Here is a 23,059-nt window from a genome sequence, read left to right as displayed (position 1 = left end):
ATCAGGGAACGCCATAAAGGGTGGGGTATTCAGATTTCGGGTTCCAGGGAGATTATCTCCCTCTGTGCCGACGATGTACTTTTATACATTAGAGATCCCAGTGTGAACCTGGACCCAGTAATGGATGATGTCAAACAGTTTGGGAAACTCTCTGGATTTATGGTGATTATTAAATACAGCTAGGCCGTTAGGTGAGTACCCATTGCAACGGTCGCCCCAGGGTTTTAAATATTTGGAGGTGATGGTTTCCAGAGGCATAGAGAGGGTAGGACCTGAGCAGGCAAGGGCCACCCAAAATCTTCACATGCCCACTTAGCAGCACTGTGTGGACATGTACAGAAGTTATTGTCACTGCAGCGGGACCAACTACTTAAGCTCCAGGCCCACTTGTTTGACAATCCTGGCTACGCCTCTGATGGTCTCTAGAGGAAAGAAATCCCTGTTGTCCAATAATATTCACAAGCAAGAGCTACAGCTGAAAGGAAGACTGGATATATGGTCCAAGCTCCCTTTGTCCAGGTTTGCCCTGGTCAAAATGGTACTCCTTCCGAAGCTGGTATATCTTTTTAGGGATATCTCTCTCTGGCCGGGTAAAGCCTAGTTCCATAACCTGCACAAAATGTTGTCCCAATTCTCGTGGCATGCCGGTGCAGTTAGGAAGAAATGGGAAGGTATGGCCTTACCGTATGCTAAAGGTGGATTTGGTTGTCCACACTTTGAAGTGTAGTGATTAGCAGCCCAGGCGCTGTGCACGACCTACTGGCACAGGGATGCGGATGCCCCTCCTCATGTTAAGCTGGAACGTGCGGCTGCTGACACTGCTGATTTGAGGACCATCATACAACGATCGTCATATGTGGATGATTGTCCTTATGACCCGGTGAAAAACACGCTGTGCGCTTGGCCTTACATATTCCAGAAAACAGATGCATATCATCCATACTATAAATGGCTACCACTGTGGAAATTCCCGCATATCCAGCCCACTCGGTACCCCAGGTTTCGAAATTGAGGGGAGTTGGGGGACATTTGTCTTCTGCTTGTAGCCAAGAAATGTCTGGTTATGGCGAACAAACACACCTATGCGAATCCAACTCTGTGCATTTGAGGCAATCCATAAACATTAGGACACATCTATATGACAGTTAAAGCTTAAGGGGTTCATTAATAAATGGGCCTAATGATACATTTGAATATCATATTGGAAATAGATTTGTGAGGCACGATACAATATCTCCAAGCAGAAATAAAGTTGTACAAAAAAAAGGCCTATCTCCTCAAGGTCCACGTTCACCTTTCTATTCAGGCTATGTCACAGTGCTTAAAGTGGGCCGGGGCCTGCCGGGGCCGTGCCCCGGCAGTCTCCAAAAAGTGGGACTGAGCCGGGGCCCTGCCGGGGCCCCCCATCCCACACAACATTGGCCGGATGCATTATCCCGCCGCGGCCGCAGCCGCAACGGGAGATGCGCCTGCCAGTTTAATTTCAGGCGAGCTGACAGAAGTGCCAGCCAGGCACAGCGTCGCTGAGGCTGGCTGGCACTTCTGTCAGTCACTGTAACTTCCCTGATGACCCCTCATTTGAGGGGTCATCAGGGAAGTTACAGTTCCTTTGCCCTTGCCAGGTCACTGACCCTCAGCGAACCTGCGGGCTCCATGATCTAAAATGCAGATTAGATCACGGAGCCCGCGGTTTTGCAGAGGGTGAAAGGCGCCTCGGGCTCAGTGATCTATCTGCTCTGAACAGAGATCACAGGGCCCGAGGCGCCTTTCTCCATCGGCAAAGCTTTATAAAAGATGCCTTGAATTGTATACGTTTCAAGCCATCGTTTATAGAAATATTTCTATGTTTATAAAAGACCGCTTGAAACGAGCACAATTCAAGGCATCTTTTATAAAGATTTGTCGATGGACAAAGCCACCTCGGGTTTTGTCCGTCCTCAACGCTTTATAAAAGATGCCTTGAATTGTTTACGTTTCAAGCCGTCTTTTATAAACATAGAAATATGTTATAAATCACTATGCTTATAAAAGGTGGCTTGAAAAGTGCACAAACCATAGTAAGGTAAGCACACAAGTGTGCGTAAATTACTATGGTTCGTGCACTTTTCAAACCACCTTTTTATAAACATAGAATACGTAACATTGGTATGTTTATAAGGCTTGAAAGGTACACAAACCATAGTAGTATGCATACAAATATATAAATGTTCACATACATTTATATATTTGTTTGCGCACCTTACAATGATTTGTGCACGTTTTAGGCCACGCCCACAATGGAAGCCACGCCCCCAAACGAGGGCCCCCCCCTCAATTTCTTGCCCCACTTAAAGCACTGGGCTATGATAGCCATGACCGAATTTGTGTGGAACAAATGTAAACAAGTAAATAAGTCATACGCTTTCCATCATATCTATCTGGCACAGGCGGCACCCATCCGTGCTCTTCATCAAATACACAGAGAGAGACAACTTAAAATGAACAAGATTCAGTATTTTAAGCCTAAACTGTGAGTTTAATAAATGACCAAAAACTGTGCTTTTCTTGTGATGGTACTGCCATCTACGGGCCTTTTTAGGAAAGACATGCGGGATCAATGTCCGTTTGATCCATTGTATAGATTGATTAATTCTTAACCGCTCACTGACGACTGTTTTTTAAGCAATGCCCTTTTTCGCACTTTAGAATGAATGAAATGTGGGCTTCTCCCATTCGTTCATTCCAACTCCCGTCTCCATTACCGTTTTCCTCCTTTTTACATCTTCCTTATTTTTCTTTTCTTTTTCCCATCGACTTTGAATTTCCCATTGCTTTCCCCATTTTCGTACTAGTTGCGTGAGGAAATTGGTTTAAAAAAATAAATAAATAAAAGTCACTGAATGCGTTTTTTCGCTTCTGTGGGGATTTTCTGACCACTCTCAGTGCAATTTTAATATGATGTGATAGGTTATTTATAACACGCTTAATACCCAGTGGTTTCTAAGCGCCGAACCGGGGATCGAACCTGTCACCTGTGGTGCTCCGTGTTGTCTTGCTTTCAAGGTTATCCTCCCACGACACAGGGAAAGTAAAATATTCTCAGACAATAAAGTACTGCGCCACACTTAATTCTAGGACATGATATTTTCAGTGTTCAAAATCACACAATAAAGAAAAAAGAAGAAAGGTGCCCTTTGGGATAACACGTGTTTCGACACAACAGTCTCTTTGTCAAATCAGGGCTAATTACAGCTAAACATATAGCCAATTGCAAATCACATCCCATTTTTCATTCATCATTCAAATAAAAGATACACAAATAAAATGACAGAAAATAAAGGGAGGGGGACTAGTGGGGTGGGTTAAGGTTTTGCGGAAACGAGAAAGACAAATGTACATAAAGTCAGATATATTGTCAATTGGTTTTCACAATCCGTTAACATTTTACCAGCATACAAAATTGCATGCCACAATTAATATCAGGTGGCTGTATACTGCCAAGAAGGCAAGTATTTGTGAAAGTTAGACAATATAAATGCCTTACCTAAACATTTTCATATATGGATTCAAGTCCGGAGAGCAATGAAGTCTAAGGGATAGATCCCTCCTGGAAAGTAGATTATATTGGGTTTGGGTCAGGGGTCAAACAACAGTGTGGCAATCTATTCATTGTAGTGCTTCATTGGGGTTCTGATTCATAACACAGTAACCATGATTCCTAAATCACCTTACAATGGATCCTTTTGGACAAGTATTAAATAATCAATTTCACACTTTTTTCTTTTTGCTTACTCAGCAAAACAAAACCGAGATGTAGCCCAGAGGGCTCTGAATGAACGGTATCGACCGCTATGGCAAGGTAGTTAGCAGCAATTAAGGTGAACATCAAGATTATAGTAGGGCAACTGGGGGTCTGCATAATAGGAGCGCGTAGGCTGGTTGGCAGTGGGAGAAGGGCAGTCAGTGTCCAGGTACTTGGATACCGTGACGTAAGCCTTATGATTGGTGGTACGGCTAGGTCCCTGGTAGGAAGGCTAGGTGTGAGGGGTACAGTATATGAACAAATGATCAGCATAGATAAGCCGTGTATAGCAGACTTGGTAATAAACTGCAAGGTGCTAACATACAATATAGGCCATACGTCTAACAAGACTATTATTCAAATAATACATTTGAATACAGTGAAATGATTTAATAAAAGTACAAAGTGGCTGTGGTGACAGAGACCACAGATAGGCTGTGCCACAAGGTCCGGGCATTTGGAAAGTCACTCCATTGTGAGCTTTGTGTATAGATGATATAATGGCATTGTAGCATTCCAGAAAAGGCAGAAAAACAGCAATAAACTGAGGGAATTGGGGGCCGAGATGAACTAGTGGAAGCACCGCACCCCCTTGTGACATTTCAGCATCAGTTTGGAATTATCTCAAACTCCCATATTTATTTTCTCTCCCGAACTCTCCTAATTTTATGAAATACTCCATCCAACTAGACGTGAGATATACATTGAAAACCATTGGTGTGTCTTAGTGTATTTTGACAATTGTAACTGTGGTACTTGCATACAAATTAAAGATATCAATATCTCGACCCATTTAGAACAGGAGCTTCTCAGAACGTTGAGTTAATAAAGTTGGCTGCCAAATATGAAAGTGGTGAATTGCTGATTTTGAAATCTTATCTGGAAATCTAGGGGCCTCATTACGAGTCCAGCGGTAACCGAGCCGGAAAAACCGGCAGGTGGACGCCAGACCCGTATTACCAATCCAACTCCGTGATTCCCAGAATCACCGGGGCATTACGAACCCGGTGACCCAGGAATTCCGGAGGCGGAATTGTGTAAGTCCCCATTCCCATGGAGCCCCATAGGACTCCATGGGGATGGGGACAATGGAAACACTGGTTCCGTCTATGACAGAGCCGGTGTTTCCATTTCCGCCTGCAGGCGGGTGGTGTTAAACCCACCAGGTCAGGCCTGGCGGGAGTGACACCTCCGGCCTGTAGGACTCTTAATCAGCCGGTCCGGAAAGAACAGTGGCAGCGGTTTTACCACCACCGTTTTTTCCAGACCGGCAGGGTCATAATGAGGCCTTAGGTCTTAATCCTGGCTTTGGAACTTGATTACAAATTGTGTGATTCTGGGTAGGTCACTTTGTCTGCCTGAGCCAAACAATTATAAATATGTGTCAAGGGAAAATAAAACAACTGTACAGTATCCTGTTTTCCACCCTCTCCTTCTCTCATCAAATCTTAGATCCTGTAGTCCATGTCCACTGTACTCCACTATCCATAGCACATTTTTCTGCGTATGCATCCCTCGGGGCATCTCTGGAGTTCTGTCGCTTGCTCTGTGAGATATCAAATACATACACTTTGCCGTTGTTTTTTCCCTTGATTTATACAATTACTAATTACACATTTCGAATCAATGCCAGAATAGACAATACCAATGCCTTCTAGGCAGCAGTTCCATACTACGAAATCAACTGCTTTGAAATTCCAGATTTTAGTCAAAACTCGGCTTAATAAATGCCCACTGTCCTAAAATTTCAATTAATCGTATTCCCACCAGGGTGATGGAGCGGTTACTTAGTATCCACTTTGTCTAGTTTCTCATGTAACATTGTTTTGTTACGCTTTCTACAATTATTGGCTGGTGGCAGTGGTTTACTTTTTCCTACCATTGTGTGTTTCTACCGCAAGCTGCAATTGCAGCACAGTAAAGCACCCATGGGTGCCTATTTTGTCAAAATGGCCCGCCCTTCTTTTTCACCATTTCTTGTTGTAAAGGTCCTTCTTGAGAGTTACTCTGCGTGCCAAACCAGCTCCGGTCCCTTTGTTCATTTTGTCTTTGGCAGGATTCAATGGTGAAGCGAGGGAGGTGCCCGAAGCTCCCTGTGCTTAGTCTCCTTGGTTATAGGAATGCACCCAAAGGTGATTGGCTGGCTGGGTGTCCTCGAGGACAGCCACCCTGCTGTGTGATTGACAGCTAGGCTGCAAATGAATGAGAGAAACCTGCATAAAAGGCGAGGTCTTTTGCTTGGTCGACCACTGGATGAAGGAATCTGAAGAGGAACTTAGAAGAGATTCTTGCTGCAACTCCTGGACCGTTAGTTTGCCCGGTAAAGCCCTGATGCATTGCTGAAACTCTGAATTCGCCTCGACTAGAGAAGCCCTATAAAGGACGACTTCTCCCCTTGGGTTGGTGGGACCAATCGACTCCAATGTGAACTCATCTGTACATTCTCTTGGAGCTGGCTGTACTTCCATTGCTGCTGCAGGAACCAATTGCCATGGATAGGAACACCAAAATCAAGTGTGTCGAATGTGTGATCTTTAAGTCAGACCCAAGCTCCAGGAAGATCCTCCGGACTCCCAGGAAGCAGGACTGACCAAGCCCGAGCCACGTCAACAGAGTGCTGGACCCCAGATGTGAGGAAAGTCCATAAGGTATCCGAGAACCATGGTGGTGCTATTTGCGAGAAGCTGAAACGGCAAAGTGCCGCTGAGCTGAAGTTTGCCATTGCTGCCGCTGACCTTCAATTTGTAGTGCATGAGTTCCTAGAGGTCCTCCCTCTTGTCCCCACGACTGAGGCCCCGGAACAAAAGGATCTGCCATACTACAACTGGTACAGAAGTCAGCTGGAACCAATTACTTCAGACTTAAGGTACTGCAAACTAAGGGGTTGCTCACCTCTTGTTTTGTAGCCTTGCTAGCCCTCAGTTGAGACTTGTCTTGGTTACCTTTGCAGAGTTGCTTGCAGCTTTGTCCCTCACAAGCCTCCCAGCTTGTGGCCCAACAGTGATTTCATTTTCTACAAAGATTTCTAAAACATTGTGCAAGACATTTTACTTAACTTCAAGAAGTGCTTCAGCTCACCTAGACTTTTGCTCAGTTGACATTGGCTGTCCTGGCTCCCTGAAAGACTCTTCCTTCCTCTGACTTTGTGATTTAACTATCCCTCAACAAAAGTCACACATTCCATAACTTGTGTAGCTGGTAAAGGGTTAATTTACTTTGCATAAGGGGTTCAAAAAGTACTTGCCTGCTTAAGAATATTTGTTAACCATTGTTTTATTCCCTCATCATTTACTTTTGACACTAACTTCAGTATTGCTCTAAATGTGCCACTGGTATATCAATGTCCACATTGTCCTAGTTATTTGTCACCTCAGGGTGTAGAAAGCATATGTGTGCCATCCCAATGAGCATCTACTGATTTAAAGAAACTGAGAGTGTGTATTTTGAAGTATATTTTTGTCTTACATATATTTGCTCCCTTCTAAAGAAGGTTTATTCAACTGACTGTTAAATTGATACATAATTGTTTAATCAAGAAACCTTGAGTGTAAGTGTTTATTTGGATACTTGTCACTGTGAATCCCTATGTTACAACCATACAGCTCACATTGACGCCTCTTGAGATAAGCCTGGCTTGTCAGTCACTCAACCAACTTGTGTAGCACATGCTAATACCAAAGGTTGGGTTAACTATTGCCAAGAGGACAAGGCTGGTGCAGTCTCCCACATGGTACTGCATACAATCCTGCCTAACAGGGGCAATTAAACAAGAATTCTCCTTTTGCAGAACATGTTTCTGTCACGTTGTGAAAGAAAATATTTTTTTCATGTTGGATTATTGTATGATTTGTATTCTTTCTAAATCTGGTCTACAAAACATGGCATTATGTTGGTTTGTGCAAGTCAAACATTCACAAATAATTGCACCTTGCTGTAACAAGAGAACTGGTAAAACAAAGGGGTCAAATGGAAAAATTGACAAGCAGCCCCGAATCCCAGCCTCACCTCTTAACCAAATTGTGGAATGTTTGGCAATTCATTTAGACTTGTCATGCCTAATTTATCAAAATTGCCAGACCCAAAATATGTATACATTTTAGACCCATTAAGGTATTTAGTTCTCTTGTTATGCTCTTCAAAATAACCCCCACCTATGGTTTAAATATATACAGTGTTGCATTCTATACATCAATAGCAAACTGTGGCATAGTACACACAAGAAAGTCATTTGTTTCTTTGCTCACTAATGGCAAAACCACTTGCAATCGCTGGCCCTCTTTTAATCTCAGTCCATGTTTAGATAGGTACACCTACTTGATAGCTTTCAACCTGTATCCACTTTGTATGGAATGGTATGTGTACCTTTCACATTGCTTCCACTCTGCCTCCTATTTCCAAGCTTGAATACTTTTATATTCTGTCATGTGGTTAATCTGAGGTCTCTTATAAAGCTGTGGCAAGTGTACCTATTTCATACGGCTACTGATCCGTGCCCATAATCTATACTACAGCCTGTATACCTTCCTTCTGGTTGCTATTGTTAAAATGTTCTCTGTACCTATGATAGATTACAATTATCTGGATCGTGGGCTGCTAATGTTGCCCTTGAAGTGACTTGTGTATTTTTCTGATTTATGCAAGAATTAAGAGGGCAAGGGAGTGTAAAGGGAGTACCCAGGATTATCTTAATTGCTAATGGGGCAGCATATCAAGCTTTGGCATGTGATCATGAAGGGGGAATGGGGTCTGCCAGAGACTCTTAATTTCTTTGGATCGAGTGCGGCATATATCTGTACGCCAGACCTCAAAATCCATTAATATGGCACTGGACGCAGTGGTCTCGGCTTTCCGGGACTAGTGGCAGAACTAAAAACAATCTGTGTGAGTGTGCACATTACGATAGTATGACTGTAACACATGTCAAAATCAGATCTCCAAGAGAACACATTTAAGTTGCAGTCCTGTAAAGTGCTGACATGTTATGGTTCCATTAGATGACTGGCTCTTAAAAAAAAACACCCATAAAACCATTGCAGTAGGAGGCACTGACTGCTTCCTTCTGTTCTTTGTCAATGTGTCAAACCACAGTTATCCACTCCCTCTCAACGCCCACAGGATATGCACTCCTGTTTTGGGTACAGGCTGTAGTGTAGATGGGAATACGTCAGTTTTTCTGGGAAAAACATAAAACGCCTGTAGAACAGCAGCAGAAAAGTATAGATTCTTTCCCTTGTTCCATTGTTCTCACGGTGGCAAATACACAACGCACTATAAGCCCCCTGGAACACTACGGGTGAGTTGATGTGAGAAGAAGGAGTTCTCAAAGGCAGCGCGTGAAGTGTCTTATGAGGCACAGATATTAAAGGATGACAGTACATCTGTGGGGTACATTTACCAGCCCCAGCAGAAATTCCCTTTATCACAAAACAGCATTTCAGCATGCACCCAAAAACGGCTGTGCTTTTGTCTGCTTAGCACATATTTGGCGAGATTTGAACACAGCCACCCCAAGAATGGCTGCATTTTGTTTTCCTTCACGTGAATCCAGAGAAAATAACCTACATTCAGAATGGCTCTACAATGCTGTTCTGTCATTTAAAGACTCAATGCTGCACAAGAAAATGACCTGCATTCAAGACGGCATCGCACTTGTGCCTCCTTTTATTTTAAACATCACACAGTTTTGCACCATTAAAACACAGCCCTGCCTGTGTATTTCATTTGAATGCCATAAATTAAGGCAATCCCTCTCATAACGGCATTGGTTTCCTTATCCATGAAGAGCAAAGAATTCAGTTTCAGTCCACACGGCTAGGATATACTTTTGAAATGAACCAGCACACGCAAATTACTTCACAGGAAAGCTATAGCGTGGCTCTTTCTCAATTACCAAGAAACTATTTGCAGCATATCTCTATGTCCAGAAACTGATCATATCTTAAAAGCCTTTCAGAAAGTTGATGCAAAGGAAACTGTGTGCAGCAGAAACCGCATTTTGTGAAATTAACATGAGAGAAAAAGAACACGTGTAAATATGCTTTTGCAAAGCAGGAAAATGACATTTTGAAAACTGAATGGGAAATAATACCGTGGCTCGCACAGAAACACAATTGTATATGTGGGTAGAGGGGCTGCAAAGCTATGCATATTATGCTCTTTTCCCCCAAAAAGACCACTCAGCCTGGCTGAGGCCCAGGAAATCCTGTCAAACCAGTTTGGCATAATGGCTAATTTTGCACCTACCATTGAACTGATGCTGCAAGGGCATGCTCTTTGTTCTTATGGGACTGACAGTGTGATAATTACAGGCTCTACCGAACTGCCAGGCAGAACTGCTCTCATTGACAAAGGAAGGGGGAAGTCCTGTGTTTTGCCTCGGAGGTGTGATTTCCTATACATTCATTCCCTGCACCCACTGGATGGCTTCAAAGGAGAGTCATGGAAACCCTTTGGTCAGGCTCAACCATGGGGAGACAATTTGGTTGGGGGAGTGGAAGCACTGCCCACACAAGAGACTAACCTGGCCCATTGATTTTTAAAACTGTTGTACATTAAGACCATTTGCCCAGCACCCCAAATAAGCAAGAATTCAATATTATGCTAGTATTTTCGGGGATTTTTGGACAAGCACAATGAGACCATGTGCATCTTTCTGGAATATGGTGAACTGGAATGGCAGGAAAAATGGGTGAAGCATAAATGGCATAGACATTAAACTTGGGGGAAATATGCCAAATACTAGTATGCATATGTGTAGCCATTTGCAGAATTTTAGATATTATATTTCTTCTGAAAACAGCAAAATTGTGATGCACCATCACACAGAATTGGCGTTTGGATTGGCCAATTCTGTGTGTAAAATGGGATCTGCATATCTGCTTTTTATGGTGGTAACTAGTGTAAATATGACGTTTTCTTCCATAACTCCTTTTAGTAAAAATTAGGCTTGTGAGACAAAGGAAGTCATAAAATACACACACATAAGGTGATATCATTTCCCTTGAACCAATCCGCCCAGAGGGAGGTGGGAGGACCGATAGGCTGGCCTATCCTAGGATAGGACTAATTCCTGGGTACTTCCCCCTCAGATTCTAAGACTCCAAAACCAGATCCAGAGGCGGCTGATCCCATCCAGGCAGGACGATCCAGATCCAGGCAGAACCACCATCTAGATCCAGGCATACCCAATAATCCAGGGAGAAAAGAGGAGAGGCAGCTGATCCCCTTTAGGAGAATCCAGTGACCAGACCATTTGCCCAACTGACCCTTCCCGCTGTCCACAGTCACCAGACCTGGCCCAGCTGTTCCCATCCAGGAGAGCCCAGCTGTCCCAGTGACCAGATCTCTTGACCCCTCTGCCCAGTGAAAAGATCATTGGCCTGCTGTCCAGAGACCCTGCTAGCTGTCCAAATAACCAAACGCAAGCTTGGCTTGTAAGTATCCTACCACCCAGTACCCAAAAACTGCATATCCCACTCTTTTGCCCTTGCATCCTATTCAAATCCTATAACACTCCCATTAAAATCCCACTCACATCCCGAATTGCCAGGATCCTGTGTTCACCGTTTCCCTAGAAGAATCTGTTCTAGCATATTTCTTTTCTATTTCTTTCAGTATCTGTGTAACTCCTTAGTACCATTTTGAGATAAATTAATTAATTCGCCTATAAGGATGTGCGTAGTGCAAGCTGGTTAAAATTCGAAATTAACCCCCTTGTGCGCAGTGTCTTTCCTTAAGAACATAGTCATTAAAATATAGCATCAGTAGAACCTGTTATTATGCTAACAAAACCAAACTTACCCGTGTATTTTTCTTTTCTTTAAAAAATCTGATTTGCATTTCCCATAGAAAATCCCATACTATCATCCTATAAAGAGTCATCCTTCCTCTCAGTATCCTATCTGTTCTGTGCCTTTATTCCTCATCCCAAAAACCGATTTCCTATTTTGACTGCTAATCTCATTTTCTTAGCTGTTTGCCAGTTTAAAGCTTGTGTGAAATAAGAAATTGCAATCCTGCCGCGTGTTATTTACCATGCATTGTTTTCCTCCCAAAATCGATTTTCTTACCTGTGTTCACATTGCTTTAGTGCCCTGATCAGTAGCCTGTAAGCTTCCTTGTCTCTTTAGTGCAGCCACACACATTTCTGTCCTAGCTATCCTACCACAAGTGTAAACTGATCTATAAGTAACCAGTACACCTTCAGTGTCAGTGGAAGAAGTCCCTGGCTGGAGAGTGCTGTGTCATAAAATCCGTTGCAAAAAGAGAAATGAGTGGGCACCACTTGGTGAAAAATCAACTTGTATCGGGTATACAAAATTGTAAAAAAGAAGAAAGAATCTTGTTCAAGATAGTTTGTTTCAAAAATTCAAAAGGAGCTGGCTACGATGAGTCTGGAGACACCCTGACTCAAAATACATGTGTAGCAGGAGACCGAGAAGAAATACTAAGTCATGCAGCCACTCTCTGTAGGACCGAACTTGGGTATGTAGTTAGTTAAAGTTAAAGTCAATTAAATCATGTAGCAACAGTAATGCACTTGGTTAGAAAAGGAAAAAAGTCTTTTGTTGTTTTTCAGAATCGATTTTATCAAAAACGGTCTCAAAATAGAAATGTCACTAATATTTTCTTAGTGAGGAAGCAATTGCCACAATTTATCAGTAAATCAGACCATAAATGCCAATGCATTTCAGAAATAAATTTCCTTCATCAGGGCCAGTCTGGAAGTAATCCATAAGAGTTCATAATCAAAGTAAAACAAATCCATGTCATGCAGCATTATAATACATAAACATAAAACACAAAGCGAGAGTGTCATACAAAATAATAGCAAAGCAAGTAAAAAACATACCATCCAGTTGTAGTTTCAAACGAAGGTGAGTTGTCAGGGAGAAAAATAAATCAAGAGGAAAAAGTAAGTGACCTGTCCGGTATTTATGTAAAGTAAAATAATCTGGTAAAGAAAGTTTTTTTTACCTGAGTGTGGTAGCTTACCCTGCCCGACGGGTAATCAGGGCAGGCAAAAAGCCATCACTGCTGCGGCTGTGAGCCGTGATCATTAAGAGTTAAAGCCTGGTTCGTGTGAGGGAACCCAGGAGTGTTAGAAAACATACTGTGTGCCTCACAAGTAGGGTGAAGTCCTTCTGCTGCCGGCGAGCGAAAACAGAGGCTGCCGCATCGAAACGTTGCCTTAGCAACGTAGCTTTTTATAAGCACGTGACAGCATCACGTCCCGAATGGGCACGCGGTCAGAAACTGAAGCTGCTATCCAGGCAATGAGCTTGATATAGAGCAAATCGAACATTTATCTGACCTAATGTGCTAATACAACTAATTATCATGTACCAAAAGTAAAAAAACAAAAAAAAAACAAAATACATAGATATAGAAGAAATACTCAAAATAAAATAGGTATGTAAAAGAAAAAGAAGCATGCGCATCAATAAGTAAAACGGATAAATCAATTTTAAACAATATTATGCAACCCTGCAGCAGTTTGTGTTGTCAAAGGGCAGCACCTCGGGTCCCAGACTGGAGGTCCAGGATGTGCGGCAGGGTTGCTAATTACTCCACAAAATTGTAAGCCAAGGAAAGTAATTAGAGGAAGATAGACCATAATGCATCGAGGAAGACAATAATATACAGTATTATCTGGGGACATAGCAATCATGGGCTAATATTTACAAACACAAGACTGGGATATTTACCACTGTGATATATCTTTACAGTTTTTTAATGTGAATTTCATTCATAGGAGGAACATTGTTTACATTGTTTACATAACAAGGATACAGGATGATGATGACTCCCATCCCATACATGGGCACACCAGAAGGGCATTTTTGGATGAATAAACAGAATACAGTGAAACATTGGACACCTTTCTAAATGTAATCCCCCCTTTTGTTCAAAAGATAATAACTGGAAAGGGATGGAGACCTAATTTAAATATCTCCTTTCAGGTAACCGGATACAGTAGACAACTTTGTCCCTTGAATGAGTCCTTATTGAACATTGGCTTGAGGACCATGAGTATATTAAGGTAGATATGCACTAGTTGAATGAAATCTTATGAAGGAAATAAACTTGAAATTATTTAAGGTTACCATGATAAGAATATTTTTTTCTCTGATGATTTGTAGAATGAACGTCTTATCTGGACCGCTGATGAAGAGAGGTTTTCTCAAAACGCATTGGGTCACATTATTAAACTTACATTCTTTTTGAACATTGGTGTATTATGATTTTGTTCTGAAATATCCTCCAACATCACCACCCTGGATACCAAAATGGAACGGGTGAATTAAAGAGTGACCGAAGCTGAAACCCAGATCAGCACTTGCAAAGATGATATACAGATGCTCAAGTCGCAAATGTCCACAATGTCTAAAGATTTGAAGAGGGCACAAGTAAAGTGCGATAACCTTGAATCCCATTCCAGACGGAACAATATCTGTATTGTTGGACTACCAGAGAACTTTGGCAGAGCTCCATGGAGACAGCTATCGAGTCCCTGCTTAGGGACCTGTTGGATAACCTGACATTATCAAACACTTTTGTGATCACAAGAGCCCATAAAGCGCCCAATACAAAACCAAGGTCAGGAGCACACAAGGCTGAGGATACAACACAGTGCCGGAAGAGGCATTAGCGTTCATCGTATCACACATTTTGATTACCCAGGTGCCACTGACTGGATCCTGGTGGGCTGACCCTGCGGTAGGAGGAGGGGTAAAATGGACACTGTGTAGAGAGAATCCCTGTTTCTTGCTGAGGATCCCTGGTGAAAACTCTGTGAATATAGTTGGCACCCTATGACTTACTAGTACTGGCACTAGTGATACCACGAGGGGTGGTTGCAATATGGTAGTGTTTTCATAATAATTCAATGATCCTTCATAGTGGTGGTTGGAGCTTGTAAAGGAGGCTAACGAAGCAGGTGGCACTGCACTCCTCATGCAGGTTGGTGGTTACTGCATGGGAGGGAGTTTAGCTAATGCAGTGGGTGTACATCACACTGGTTGGGTGGGGGCTGAGGGTGGAAATGGGGGAGGAATGGTGGGGAAGGTTATGGCAAACATGGGAAACGTTTTCTTGATATAGACACACAACGGCTTGGCGAGCCCTAAAGTATTGTTCAGGATGCATGATATGCTGTGCTTATTTTTCCTAGTATTATAGACAAACTGAGTGAATATTGTGGGATCTATTGACCCACTCAACGGCATTGCCCCACATCACTAAGCCGCATTTGCGCAGAAACAACCACAAAAGGGTTGCGCTGGCTCATGTGAGAGCCATTGCTCAAAACTGCGTTTTGAAACAACAACAAAAATGGCTGCACACATCGGGCAGGGTGGATCCAGTGGGCACATTAAAGGAGATTGCCAGTGGGTTCCCCACCTAAACAGAAGGAAAAAAGTGCAAAAAGCAGCATTGCTGTGCTGCAAAAAGCCAAAATCCATTGAAAAGAAACCCTTTTTCACCTTTAAAAAAATGCTGCTTTGACGCTAATTCTCTCTGTCCCTTGAAACCACTGTGATTAAAAAGGCCCTGTCATGCCTAGGATATTTCACTGTGCTTCACCAAAACCAGGCATAATTCCTCAGTGACAGGCCCAGTCAAACCAACGCTAAAAAAATCAACCAGGAACTTTTATTACGGGAAACGCGTTCATTTTCTTTGCAAAAGTATCCAAAACTCAGCTGTTCAGAGAGAGACTCTAACTAGCTGAGCCAAATCTGTGTCAATGTATGTGTTCTGCAGCAGACCATCTCCAGCATTCAAGAGAATGACTATAGCTGCAAGGCAGTGCGTCAATCTGCTGGAGATGAAAAGTGGAATTTAAGAAGGAAAGGCCGACTGCACCAAATCTAAAAAATGGGTATTTGCAAATGAAAGAAAAACAAATGCCTGTGTTTTGGAACAGTACACTGGTGAATGAAAGCCTGCCAGCAATATGGTGGGGCTTGTTGCTGGGGAGACTGTATAACATTGATTTAATGCACAAATTAAAGATTAAAACTATGGTGGCTGGAGCTGCAACTTGAAAAACAGGTCCTGCTTGGAGGGGTGGCACCAAAAGGAGGGCTCCCTCTCAGCAGATACTGACAACCCCCTCATAATTAAGGGGTTGAACAGGCTTTTGTCTCTGCTGGGACCCAAACAATGAAGCTCCCATGGAAGGAAGTCGGAGGTGTGAAGGGGGCAATATAACTTCAATGAAAGGAGAAATCTCCACCCTGCTCTAAAGGAAATGACAGTTGGCATCAGTAGAAGGACAGAAAACAAAATTGACCCAGGAACAAAGAGACTGACTTTTGTTCCCAAAGACTATTTCATACATACACTTTAAAGACTTGTTATCTCTACAGCAAGAATTAGTAAAACTGTAAAAAGTTCACTGTTTCAAATCCAATTTTATGGGTTTGCTTTTATGATTTGGTAGAACTCATTGCCGCATGGAGAACAGAAGTTATAAAATAGAACAGAGTACAAGGAAAGCATCCATGTTGCAAACATAACATTTTGTACATATATCCCTGGGGATAATTCGCATTTGTGTACAACGTTCTGGAATTTTAGGCCAAATCTTTCGTGTTTAAAATTACCAAAATGTATCAGAAAGGCAAAACAAGGTCGCACAGACTGAAGGAATGGACTGGTATGTGCTGCACATAATATGTAACCTGTGTATATAATTTGCCAAGAGATTGCAATTGTAGAAATGTATGTTTTTGGCAAAACCAGATTTTCAGTACAGTAAATGTGGGAGTTTTTGTGGGAGACACACACTCTGCTCTACAACAGTTGAAGATGCACACCAACAGGGAGGTGAGATACTTTGCCAAACCCACGAGTGCAAAATAATATGGGGAGGGTGTACTCATGGGTAGAACACTAGCAAAACTGATACAAGCAGAGAAGGGGCCCCAACAAATGGCCTCAATACTAGATGACCAGGGTGTGCCTCAGTATACTGATCATAAAATGAATAGGGTATTTAAGGCCTTGTATACAGCCCTGTATAGTGTGGAGGTGCCCACTGATGAAGCAGATATTCACTCCACACTGGATGGAATTCCACTATCTAGACTGTCAGCTAGCGCCAGAGCACAAGCTGATACCCCATTCACAGAAGACAAAATAATGAAAGTCCTTAAGGAGCTCCCAAGAAATAAAGCACTGGGGCCTGATGGCGACTTCTACATGGAGTTTGGCGTGTTACTTGTCCCCTACCTGTTGAAGTTCTGGGAGGAAGCTTTAGAGACTGGACAGCTCCTGGAATCATTGAGAGAAGCTGTAATTATTTTGTTACTTAAATCGGGAAAACCGGACGATGTGTGTGGGTCATACTGCCTGCTATCCCTGATGAATGTGAATGCTAACTTCTATGCAAAAGTTATTGCTAACCAGTTGCTCTCCCTAATGCCACACCTGGGGCACCATGATCAAGCAGGATTTATCCTGGGTAGATCCACAGCCATGAATATACAAATGCTGTTTAATGTCATGGCATGAATCTCCTCGAAGGTCTCAGCAGTAGCCGTAATGCTTGATGAGCAAAAGGCCTTTGACATGGTTTCCTGGCAATACCTGTTTATGGTTCTGAGTAAATGCAAACTGGGGGAACAATTGATTAAATATATTCGGCTCCTATACAATAACTCAAATGCGGGTGAACTCGGTCCCTTCAGGGACGTTGACATTGGGCAGGGGAACACACCAAGGCTGCCTCCTGTCACATATATTGTTTGCAGTATGCAGTGTTTATATTGAAAGCTTTTATATTGAAATCCCTTTTTGTAGAATTTTTTTTTTTATCCCCCATCAGAGAGGATGCAGTGTTCTTTTGGCGTTCCTTCAGTTTTTCTCCTTTTGTTTTTTTATATTAAACCAACTTTTTCCATGGATTTTTTGGAAGGTTTTTGGATTCTTGTTTTGGGATTTTCTGGCGTATTCTTGGAACTTGTCCCAGATCTGTTTTTGTTTTTTTGGTGGAATTCTTGGAACATCTATTGGATCTGTTTGGTGTTTTTGTTTACCTTTTCTGTACTTTTTTGGCTTTCTTCTGACTTTGGATGCACTGTATTTTCGATCTTTTGGATGGATTTTACTGGTTTGTATTTGGCTGCTGATTTTTCTTTGTGCAAATTTTGGTTTTACCGAAAGTTGGTGTTTGCAGTGGTGAGTGTGATTTCCAACAGTTTTTGATAAAAGCACTACTGTTTATATAGGTTATTTTATCTTGTTTGTCGAAGGCCAGTACACAGTCCCTAAGGGGTTGTTGATTGTCGTGATATTTTTTCTCTGTACTTGTTTTTTTTTCTCCTGATATAATTTGTGCAACTTGCATTCATTGATGAGATTGTTCGTTCTTTAGATGTTTTAAATAGCTCCATAAATTTGGATTGCATGTTTTGAAAGATTGTTTTAGTCCATTGTGCCACCCTTCAAGTTTATTATTAGTTTTGGCATTTTCTGCTAGTACAGCTGAGTAGCAATTCCATATTGTTTTGGCAAATTGTGGCCTTCTGCGTGTTTCACTTCGAGTTAATTGACCAATCTAGTTTGAGTCAAAGTAATCTAAAAGTGGTTCAAAACATTGTTCATTTTCTTTAAGAAAATCTGTTTGAATCAACAGTTCAAAGCAGAGTCTAGTCGCAGAGTCTATTGGCCTGCTGAGGGACGCTTTGCTGCTCTGCTCTACTACCTGTGGATTGCTGTCCTCTTTCTTTTTCCATTGTTGGAACATTCAAAAACCCACTTTATCCGTGGAGCGGGCCGCAGAGTCGAGTTGCAGAGTCTTTTGGTCTGCTGAGGAACGCATTGCTGCTCTCCTCTACTACCTTTGGATTGCTGTCCTCTTTCTTTTTCCATTGTTGGAACATTCAAAAACCCACCTTATCCGCGGAGCGGGCCGCAAAGTCGAGTCGCAGAGTCCTTTGGTCTGCCGAGGAACGCTTTGCTGCTCTGCTCTACTACCTGTGGATTGCTGTCCTCTTTCTTTTTCCATTGTTGGAACTTTCAAAAACCCACCTTATCCATTGAGCGGGCCATGGAGTTGAGTCGCAGAGTCTTTTGGTCTGCTGATGGATGCTTTGGTGCTCTGCTCCACTACATGTGGATTGCTGTCCTCTATCTTTTTCCATTGTTGGAACATTCAAAAACCCACCTTATCAGCGGAGCGTGCCGCAGAATGAAGTACCAGAGTCTTTTGGTCTTTGGGCTGTGCGGGCTCCACGGCCCGGCTCCGGCGACTGCTGGATTAAGGGATTGAGGGCTACAGTCCAGGCACTCTGAGATGGATAGAGCGATGAGCCATAGAGGGGGTAAGCTAAGGAAAGAGGCGTGCAAACTGTCAGATGCTAATGAAATCTTCTCTCTGGCATTCCCAGCACGATTTAACATAGGTGATATGCTGTGTGTAGAATAATATCACACCTGATTTCGTCGGATGATATAATAACTGGGCGTAGGTGAATGTTCCGTGCCTGGAGTAATCCTGACGAGAACCGACAGATTGCCAGCTGATATTTCTCCACTCCCATTTATAAACTGTCAGTCCGTCAAACTGAGCATCTGTAAATAGAAAAGAACACTCGCAGCTAAGTGGTGGGCTCACAAACAGACACCTCTCGCTAGGCACAGCCGAGACACGACCGCGGTAAATTGTGAAGTAACGCCCCCCTGAATCCCACTCGAACAACTTGTATCACGGAATACAGTCGGCACGAACACGACGGGGCCAACATTAGGACTAATAAGGCGAAGTACAAACTAGTCAACTTTTTTGATAACAAGGCACGCGAGGGAAACTGCAGGGGTACGACCCCTTTGATCCTGCTTGCAGCGCCCCCTCCTATCTGCACGTCTGAGTTACAAGTGCAGGAGAACAGGAGGCTAAGTGCCCGTTTGAAGTACTCATAAAAGGAAACACTTCCAACACGACATCAACGAAGACAAGGCTTACTTACATGTTGGAGAAGAACAACTAGCAATCTCCCAAGCGTGACAGAATCTGGGGGGCCCCGACCCCTTTGATCCTGATTGCAACAACTCCTCATATAACTTCTGCCTAACGTCGCGCTGCCAAAATAAGGGGTAGCTCGAGAGTTATAGCGACCTAGTAAACCCTCACCAACTTAAGCAACATTAAGTAAGAAACAATAAGATGGCTACAAAACATACTCCTATATCAGCTTTACAGCGGATGAAACCAACTGCACCTGCAGGTCCCAAAACAAGACAGCTGGGCAAAATAGGGTACATGCCTCAACTAACAATTGAACAAGTTCTGGCCCAACATAAAAGAAAGGTTGCTGCAATTAAATCAGATGAAAGTAAGAAGATTGCAGAACAACCTGCGATAAACCTGAAAGAAGGAGCGATCGTGAAACTTCTGGACACTGCATCGCTCCCTGTAATGCCCTATATCGAGACAGAAAACTCCAATAGCAATACAAAACAGCTACAGGCTTCTGCTCTGCTGTCGCATGAAGCGCTGAACGACAAGGAAGGTGGTCCGAGCTCACAACCTGGTACCCAATCCATTTCATTGTCAATCGAGAGAACTGAATACAGCAATAGTGTGAAAGAGACAACATCAGATTCCCTCACAACCCCTCCCGACTACGGTCCAGCATGTGATAATGAAGAATAGTCATTCTTATTGAAACAAACCCAAATAAATTAAAGCGGAAGCGAGAAGTTGAAAAGCAGCTCAATTATCTCTGGACATTACAGAGATTGAATCTTTGATAAGCAACATTAATAAAAGAAGGGAAGTATTTGGAGACCTCCTTAATAAAAGGCCAAAAGATCTGCTTGTCACCTCAACCCCAGTTACTAAACAGACGAGCCATGTGGAAAAAAACATGAGAAGATTAAACCTGAACCACTGAATTTAAAATCTCAAAGTGTGTTGCCGAACCAATTTACCTTTGAACCTGAAGATCCCTGTGAAATTACATTATGAGACTACAACAGAGAAAGATAATCATTCGACTCCAAGGCATGAGGATGCAACGAATAGAAAACATACAATGAAAGAAGATCTTAATCATCTACACCAAGAAAGAATCCCTACCACCATGACGAACTACAAAATATGCTCATCACCATCATATCTCATTCAATGATTCCGTTTATCAAACTACATGAATCCAATAACAAGAACATAAAGGACCAAGCGACACTCTTAGCCATGATACATACTAAACAGATTCTTATAGAAAATGTCATCAATAGTATCGAAAAACGCTTGCATAATGAAGCTGAACAATCTAGAATATGGCACTCAAGATTATTTGAGATAGCGAGAGGCGAAAGAGTGCAGAAACAACCATTGATGCTAGATATGATGGCATGGCTAAAAGATCATCCGCAGGTAAACCAAAGTACTCCATATAACCATGCCCTTTCTACCGACTTACTCATTAATAAAGCAGTGGCGATACCAAACCTGAAAGAGCAGCCCATGGCGTTGACACATATCATATATTCTCACAACAAACAAGTGAGTTAGAACTAACTAAAGGAAGAAGAAATAAAAAAATTTAAAAAAACAAAAAAACTTGCAAAGCAAACAGGATCCAGAGCATTCCTGTGAAAAATATCGATTTCACAGCAAAACTCACCAAATACTAATCAAGAACCTAAAGAAAAAACCAAGATAAGGAGAAACACAATCAAGCCTACAACACAGCAGCATATTAACAAAACAACGCAAGAATGTAAAATACATCAAGCCGAACCAGAGATACAAATGGAGGATCTATTAAATGTATCAACCTACAATCATAGATCGGGGATCTACGAGATGGAGATGGATTCGACAATGCTCCAAATGAATCTAACTTTATTCTACTCGATGAACACTCACCTACAGATGAGATAATCAGCTAAAACATTACAACTGATGTGTGAGGATATATCGGATTCATCGCTGAATAATATAGAGAACAACACAGCAGAGACGATGATAGGGTCGTCACTAGAAGAACTTCCGAGTGATGATCAGTATCCAGATCATAGAATTCATAACAACCAAAGAAACAAAGCACAAGACACAGTGTGAAAAGACTAACCAGCCACAAGTGAAAGAAATTAAGCTACCAACGTTTGTCGATCCCCTTACAAAAAAAAGACATTACATTCTCAGTATAGCTAAATCAGACCAGAGTATTGCCCCGATGACATTGAACAGAACGAATGTCCTGCTCTTATTGCACGCGATACCCCAACTAAGAGACATCTCTACAAAGGATATTAAAGTGCTAGTATTTGATGATGAAGAAACACTGGAAAAAGTGTCAATTGAATTATAGGACACTAAAGTCATGAACAAGATCTTGGTGACATTCAAAACATTAAGAAAGATGGGATTCAAAAGCACACAAAAAAAAGATAACAAGGGAGTCGACAAACAAACACAAGAGAGTGATACCTCTGAGCGGCCTAATATAAATGATCATGAGAACGCACTGAGGATATTCAACCAGCCAAATGAAGACTTCGATAGGTCTACTGAATTAGGAACTTATACAAATGAGATGGAGAGTCCTGAATACAGAATCAGGAACAATGAGAATAAACATCCGATTATTCATCGAGAATATGAAGAGACAAAAAACAACAAGAAATTAAAGAGTTGGTCCTTATGCTCATTGAATACCAGAGGCCAAACCCATGTATTCGATCAATCCGAATCTGCACTAGAAACAGCACAGATGATATGCCTCCAAGAAACTTGGCTAATAGCCACTCCCCATGCCGATGGTTTTCTAACTCTTCTAAACCCGGCATGTCCCCTAAATCGGGTGTCCCTGCCGATTCGACGAACTTAGCTGTGGCTGCTCAGTACAGATTGATTGCAATTTTCAATCTATATTGAAACCCTTCAGCTTGCAATGATGATCACTTTTTGGATGACGTTTTCATCAACATAGACAACTTAGTCTGCAAAATCCAAAATATGGAATGTATTATCTGTGACGATCTAAACATCCATATACTGATTCAGATGGGTGAAGAGCTGTAGACGGATTACCAGCCCCAACGCACACGTTGATGGAAGAAAGAAACTAACATACAAAATCTGATATTGGTAAATAAATCCAATAAAAATTGAGTGATTACTACTCCCACATGGGCACGGGGAAACTCATCAGGAACCATTGACTATATATATATATGTATATATGACAACAGAGCTTAACAACTCAATTATGAAAATTGAAATCTTACTAACATCTAAAAGTGATCATAACATACTGT

Source organism: Ambystoma mexicanum, chromosome 11 (genome assembly GCF_040938575.1).
Source record: "Ambystoma mexicanum isolate Mex_15411 chromosome 11, UKY_AmexF1_1, whole genome shotgun sequence".
NCBI classification, from domain to species: domain Eukaryota; kingdom Metazoa; phylum Chordata; class Amphibia; order Caudata; family Ambystomatidae; genus Ambystoma; species Ambystoma mexicanum.
The sequence above is the reverse complement of the archived record's forward strand: the minus strand, read 5'-3'. Positions refer to the sequence as shown.